At 45.1% G+C, this 7,218-nt stretch overlaps 1 long non-coding RNA gene across 1 annotated transcript; it reads left to right on the top strand.

The window, feature by feature from the left end:
• The first annotated feature begins 567 nt into the window (after positions 1–567).
• LOC138929371 (uncharacterized) lies at positions 568–3,693 on the top strand. Its single transcript, XR_011445754.1, has 3 exons — positions 568–761; positions 868–2,662; positions 2,714–3,693. It is a non-coding gene; the product is annotated as an uncharacterized lncRNA (long non-coding RNA).
• The last annotated feature ends 3,525 nt before the right edge of the window (positions 3,694–7,218 follow it).

Here is a 7,218-nt window from a genome sequence, read left to right as displayed (position 1 = left end):
AATAATTAAACCACCCAAAATAACACCCGCTATAAAAATAAAAACGCTAATACATAAAGGCATTAAAACACATAGATATTAATATACCAAAATAAATAATAAAATATTTTAAAATATTAAAATATTACATGCTAAATACTAAAATACTAAAATAAATATTAAATCACCCAATTATTCAAAAATAAAAACAAATAAACCGCCAATAAAAATCGAAAAAGAGCATACGATTAAAAACGCCATTTAGAAAATGTCTCCCACCCCTATGACAGTATTAATCGATGGCGCGTGTCAAAAAATATCTTGCAAACACACGAAAAAGAAAGAGACAAAAAGACCACTGACACCTCACTCCCTCCCACTTACTACAGCTAACAAAGCGCCCGTGCCTAACACGAGACAGCTAACCACTCATACATACAAAGTCATTGCTACCTACTTCCCTACACCATTCGCATACACCAATACCACTGCAAAAATACTGCATTCAGAGTGCTGCGCAGCCCTTTATAGCTAAGTCCTCAGCACTGATAATGCTGAAGAAGAGGAAGAATGTGTGCTATCGATCACTTCTTGCATACAGCCCTACGCATACGGCGAAATATAAATTTGCAACACAAAATTCGCGAAACAAATTGGCAAAAATAAGCATCTTATTGTGTACAGACTAAATAAAGAAGCAGTTAATCAAAAACTTAATGGATGCTGACACACAAGCTGCGCCAGTGAACACAAAGCAACTCTGCAAATTGACGCAAATAAAAGTAAGGCTCTTCCTCAACGCACATGGACTGAGAACCGCAGAATGTATTATGCAGAAGAAAAATACAACACTTAATCAAATATAAACTAATAAAACTTTATCACTAGGGAAAGGCTGTTATCCCGAGGTCCCTACGTAACATAAACTGGAACCCAAAAGTGATCATTATGCAAGCGCAGCTCGCCCAGGAAACTCCTAGGCCATCCACGCCATGGACCCCAGCAGGCGTCCAAACTCCAATCCGCAATCCCACATGTGCTACAATTACTCAGCCAATGGCATCCTCAATGGAAAACTACGTAGTCATTAGCTCCCGAAATGCGGAAGAAGCTAATTATGAGATTGACGTTGAAAATATGGAGAACGTAGATGGCGGTGGAAAACAAATCAACACCAATGAGGCGCCTGCTCACTCTGCTAACCCACTACTACCAAATGCAATGGCTAAGGAAACTGCAATTACTACAAATGAACCAGCAGTTAAAAAACGCACCCGCACCCATGCGGACCAAGTGGTCATCAACAGCGGACCACAAACTATCACGATTCCTGACGTTAGAGCCGCCACACCTGCCGCAAGAAAACATTTCAATGAAATAAACAACAATAATAATTACGGCGAAATCCCGCAAAGTCATCAAACGACGAATAACATCCAGGCAGTGACAGACGGTGAAAACTCAAACTCAGACTCCGACGAACTGCAAGAGCTGCCAGATACTTTAACAAACGAATCTGGCAACCCCAAGAAAAAACGTAGACATGCAAAACAAACCAAACAGCGAGTTACACGACTCGCTTCGGGTGCGTCTTCTAAGCGCCCAGATTATAACGATGAGAACCGTCTTGCACTCCAAGCCATACTCCAGGATGATGAAACATCCAGCTCTTATTCAGAGGAAAACAATCCTATAAAACCAGCTGCCAATGATATGACCACTCAGCCCGCAACCTCGGCAAGGAGATTTGTCGCGGCCTCTACCTCTCGGCAACCAAACACCAATAAAAACAAGCGGCAATCAAGTAGCCGGCACTCCGGTTCCAGCAAGGGCAAGAAGAACCATCCCTGCCCAAAATTGGAGAAAACAACATCTACCAAAGCCCCTCCAGCAAAAATCCCAAAAGCCACATCTGAAGTGTCTGTGCAAACAGCATCCCCATTACTACAATCAGGCTCATTGATGACTCAAGCTAGAGGATGCACTGACTCCATTTGTAACTGCCCGTGCCTGGCTCTTAAATTGCAAAACTTCATTCAAGACTTCTATAAGATGGCAAGCAACTTTACCACAAAAACTGATATGAACCAGCTTGAGGAATCCCTTACTAGAAAAATTAAAATCAGGGACGCCCTGTACCTCAACATGACTGAAAAAATGGAAGAGCTCGCTGATAACTCGCTAAGACGTGAGCGCCGGACGGAGAGAGAAATTATGGAATCTCTTCTAAATGCAGAATAGTTCCCAATCATTACCCATCCAAGTGGAAATCAGCAGGCTTGAAACCCACTAATACAATGACCTACAATGAAATGAATAATGTATCAACAATGTATTACTTCTTTAACTTTAATCATTCATACTCATTATATCATGATATAAGAAATATTATAATCATTCTAAGTTACAATATATTACTCCCTACACTACATAAAACTAACTAATAAAAACAAATAAAAAGATAACCAAAATATAACAAATCTAAATAAACAATATCAACATTGTCTCTTTTATTATAAATTACAAAACAATAGAAACTAATACAAACAAACAAGAAACATAATAAAAGAAAAAACAAGTAGCCTATGCTGGTAAAGTCATACATAACATTGCCACAAACACAGCAAGAAATGATACAAAACACTGGGAACTGCATGCTGATTACCTGCCTTGTACAGCATTGGTATACAACCATTATTACTACTATTAACAAATTAATGATGACCATCCACAGACTGCACTGCACTCTTAAGGTAGGATCCACATCAACACGTTTCCAACAACTATACAATGGCGTGCCAATCCAGCAAAACCCCTAATGTAATGTATAAACGATAACCTGCACTCTTTAGCCATGCTGAAGAATACAGCGGGCACTCACCACTTGCACTATTTGCGCATAACATTGAAGACCTTGCTATGCATATTAAGCTTGCAAACTTAAATACTCAAATGCAACGGCTGTAATCATCTTAGATGCCCTAAAAGAGACCACCCAACATTACCAACGAGAGGTAACAGAGTCTTCCCCTTGCAATGCACAGCGCTACATCCTGCCTATGGCGGCTTGAACCTTGCAAAGCTAAGGGAATACACTTCTGAAACCCAGTTAATTAAACCGAGGAAAACATACTACTGTTACCTGCACACTTGCGCCTGACTGAAGAGTCTGGTTGACATCTGTCGCAAGTGAAGCTTGGGGCTTTACACTCAGAGACTGCAAAATACTCACCAGCTGACTACGGCAATGCTCAGGTGCACCTGCGATTCCATATGCGGCGTACACCAAGACATGGCTCATACCTTACCATTACTGCCATGACTGGTGACAGCGCTGCGTACATGGAAGCCACACAGAGTAGCGACCTGGCATCCTACAGCACTCTACAACACCTCTCCATCAGGAATTAGAAAACATTTTTAGCAACTTACTAATCTAAAACTACAAACCTGAAACATACTAAAATCTGTTTTCTACTCCAGTTAATCTGAGGGAATCATCTTATTGGGACCTGCATCCTTACGCCTGACTAAAGAGTCCTGTTGACGTCTAAAGCTTGCGAAGCTTGCGGGCCCTTACAGCAAATTGTGCCACATTCGCCAGTTGACCAGCGGTGGTTCACATCCAACCAACTGCCGATACTGGGAAACCAATCAGAAGAAGTTACACTTATCCCCACCAATCTCCTGGAAACCCAGCGAAACAGCAATTGCGTCTCCCAACCTAAGATGAAGGAAGTTTGTGTACTTGCATGCACTACCATATCAACCCAAACCACATGCATACTTACCTGGCAACCCTTACCACCATTGCAACTGCATTGGTTTTCATCACACCAATTGGATCACAGGTGCACTTGTGGCACCATCTGCGGCGATCACCAAGACATGTGCTCATACCTACCCATTACTGCCATGATTGGTGACAGCGCTGCAAGCATGGAGGCCGCACAGAGTGCGACTTGGCTTCCTACAACTTCTGGAATGCAGCTATTATTCCTGTGAACCACCCCATGATGACCACCAACAAGTGATACATTGCACATTGAGGAGAGAGTTATACGGTGCATATGTCCCCGTTAGCTCTACAGGGCGTGCCATCCCAATTAATCAGAGGTAACCATTTTAAAATTGCGCCCTGTATCCTTACGCTTGCCTGAAGAGTCCTGTTGACGTCTGACGCCTGCGAAGCTTATGGGCCGCAATACAAGACTTGCAAGAAATATCCACCGGCTGATCAACAATGATGTTCACCCATCTGACTGCCAGTGCTGGACGAGTTAATCAGAGGAAGCAACACTTATCTCCACCAACTACTGAGAGTCCGTGAAACAGCAATCATGTCTCCCAACCTAAGATGGAGGAAGTTTGTGTACTTGCATGCACTACTATATCAACCCGAACCACATGCATACTTACCTGGCAACCCTCACCACCATTGCAACTGCATTGGTTTTTCATCACACCAATTGGATCACTGGTGCACTTTCGGCACCATCTGCGGCGATCACCAAGACATGTGCTCATACCTACCCATTACTGCCATGATTGGTGACAGCGCCGCAAGTATGGAGGCCACACAGAGTGCGACTTGGCTTCCTACAAGTTCTGGAATGCAGCTATTACTCCTGTGAACCACCCCATGATGACCACCAACTAGTGCTACTGCACATTGATGAGTGAGCCATACGAACATCTACACCTGTTGGCTCTACAGGGCATGCCACCCCAATTAATCAGAGGTAACCATCTTAAAATTGCGTCCCGTATTCTTACGCTTGCCCGAAGAGTCCTGTTGACGTCTGACGCCTGCGAAGCCTATGGGCCGCAATTAAAGGCTTGCAAGAAATATCCACCGGCTGATCAACAATGATGTTCACCCATCTGACTGCCGGTGCTGGACGAGTTAATCAGAGGAAGCAACACTTATCTCCACCAACTACTGAGAGTCCGTGAAACAGCAATCATGTCTCCCAACCTAAGATGGAGGAAGTTTGTGTACTTGCATGCACTACTATATCAACCCGAACCACATGCATACTTACCTGGCAACCCTCACCACCATTGCAGCTGCATTGGTTTTTCATCACACCAATTGGATCACTGGTGCACTTTCGGCACCATCTGCGGCGATCACCAAGACATGTGCTCATACCTACCCATTACTGCCATGATTGGTGACAGCGCCGCAAGTATGGAGGCCACACAGAGTGCGACTTGGCTTCCCACAACTTCTGGAATGCAGCTATTATTCCTGTGAACCACCCATGATGACCACCAACTAGTGCTACTGCACATTGAGGAGAGAGCTATACGAACGTCTACACCGTTGGCTCTACAGGGCATGCCACCCCAATAAATCAGAGGTAACCATCTTAAAATTGCGTCCCGTATCCTTACGCTTGTCCGAAGAGTCCTGTTGACGTCTGACGCCTGCGAAGCCTATGGGCCGCAATTAAAGGCTTGCAAGAAATATCCACCGGCTGATCAACAATGATGTTCACCCATCTGACTGCCAGTGCTGGACGAGTTAATCAGAGGAAGCAACACTTATCTCCACCAACTACTGAGAGTCCGTGAAACAGCAATCATGTCTCCCAACCTAAGATGGAGGAAGTTTGTGTACTTGCATGCACTACCATATCAACCCAAACCACATGCATACTTACCTGGCAACCCTTACCACCATTGCAACTGCATTGGTTTTTCATCACACCAATTGGATCACAGGTGCACTTGTGGCACCATCTGCGGCGATCACCAAGACATGTGCTCATACCTACCCATTACTGCCATGATTGGTGACAGCGCTGCAAGCATGGAGGCCACACAGAGTGCGACTTGGCTTCCTACAGCTTCTGGAATGCAGCTATTATTCCTGTGAACCACCCCATGATGACCACCAACAAGTGATACATTGCACATTGAGGAGAGAGTTATACGGTGCATATGTCCCCGTTAGCTCTACAGGGCGTGCCATCCCAATTAATCAGAGGTAACCACCTTAAAATTGCGACCCGTATCCTTACGCTTGCCCGAAGAGTCCTGTTGACGTCTGACGCCTGCGAAGCCTATGGGCAGCAATTAAAGGCTTGCAAGAAATGTCCACTGGCTGATCAATAACGATGCGCAACCATCTGACTGCCGGTGCTGGACGAGTTAATCAGAGGAAGCAACACTTATCTCCACCAACTACTGAGAGTCCGTGAAACAGCAATCATGTCTCCCAACCTAAGATGGAGGAAGTTTGTGTACTTGCATGCACTACTATATCAACCCGAACCACATGCATACTTACCTGGCAACCCTCACCACCATTGCAACTGCATTGGTTTTTCATCACACCAATTGGATCACTGGTGCACTTTCGGCACCATCTGCGGCGATCACCAAGACATGTGCTCATACCTACCCATTACTGCCATGATTGGTGACAGCGCCGCAAGTATGGAGGCCACACAGAGTGCGACTTGGCTTCCTACAACTTCTGGAATGCAGCTATTATTCCTGTGAACCACCCATGATGACCACCAACTAGTGCTACTGCACATTGAGGAGAGAGCTATACGAACGTCTACACCTGTTGGCTCTATAAGGCATGCCACCCCAATAAATCAGAGGTAAACATCTTAAAATTGCGTCCCGTATCCTTACGCTTGCCCGAAGAGTCCTGTTGACGTCTGACGCCTGCGAAGCCTATGGGCCGCAATTAAAGGCTTGCAAGAAATGTCCACTGGCCGATCAATAACGATGCGCAACCATCCGACTGCCGGTACCGGACAAGTTAATCAGAGGAAGCACCACTTATCTCCACCAACCACTGGGAGCCCTGCAAATCAGCAATTATGTCTCCCAATCCAAGATGGAAGAAGTTTGTGCACTTGCATGCACCACCAGGCCAACCCTAGTCACATGCATACTTACCTGGCAACCCTTACAACCATTGCAACTGCCTTGGTTCTCATCATACCAAACTGGTAAATGCCACAGGCCAGAGAGCCCCACTGCGTAGCGATCGTGGCTCTCTGTAATGTCTGAGGCTGATTATTACAATTGCACCTGAAGCTCCATATGCGGAGCAGACACTAATACACGGCACATACCTCACCGTTACTGCCATGATTGGTGCAAGTGCCGCAAGCAGGAGGCCATACAGCGTAGCGACTTGGTCTCCTGTAGCTTCTGGAATGCAGCTGCTACTCCTGAAAACCTTCATATGATGACCACCAACCAAATGCC

Source organism: Drosophila kikkawai, unplaced genomic scaffold (genome assembly GCF_030179895.1).
Source record: "Drosophila kikkawai strain 14028-0561.14 unplaced genomic scaffold, DkikHiC1v2 scaffold_177, whole genome shotgun sequence".
Taxonomy (NCBI): domain Eukaryota; kingdom Metazoa; phylum Arthropoda; class Insecta; order Diptera; family Drosophilidae; genus Drosophila; species Drosophila kikkawai.
Note: the sequence above shows the minus strand (reverse complement) of the source record. Positions and strands in the feature narration are given on the sequence as shown.